Raw genomic sequence first — 522 nt, 5'->3', positions numbered from 1 at the left:
GTAGGGAAAGGAATTCTGGGAAATACAGCTGCAGCTTTACAAACCAGTAAAGAAGTCACGGGGCTGGTGAGATTAGCTCTGCAGGTAAAGATGCCTGCCGAGCAAGCCTGATGACTTGAGTTCAATTCCCACAATGCACAGAAAGATGGCAGGAGAAAACCAGCTCTACAAAGTTGTCCTGTGACCTCTCCAGACATTCACACACACCGCACCCACACGTAGGTCACCACAGGGAGATAATCAAGGTCACTGAGGACTGTGACGTGAAACTGTTGAGTTAATTAGCTCTGGGGAGAGACAGTGATAAAACATGGCTAGCTCTACTAGGTAAATGTACAGTGTTTCTAAATGTCTTTACTTGTAGGAAAAAGAAAAGAAGCATCTGCCACCTCAATATCTGCAAACCAGGACCCAAAGAATAAGCCACCCTATTAACTTTATTAGAATCCACAGGTCACACAGTGCAGCTGAATGGGGACATGGTAGAAGTCATCATCCCTGTATCTTTGGTGTTTTGTTGTT

Source organism: Microtus ochrogaster, chromosome 24, assembly GCF_000317375.1.
Source record: "Microtus ochrogaster isolate Prairie Vole_2 chromosome 24, MicOch1.0, whole genome shotgun sequence".
In the NCBI taxonomy this organism is placed as follows: domain Eukaryota; kingdom Metazoa; phylum Chordata; class Mammalia; order Rodentia; family Cricetidae; genus Microtus; species Microtus ochrogaster.
This window is presented reverse-complemented; position numbering follows the sequence as displayed.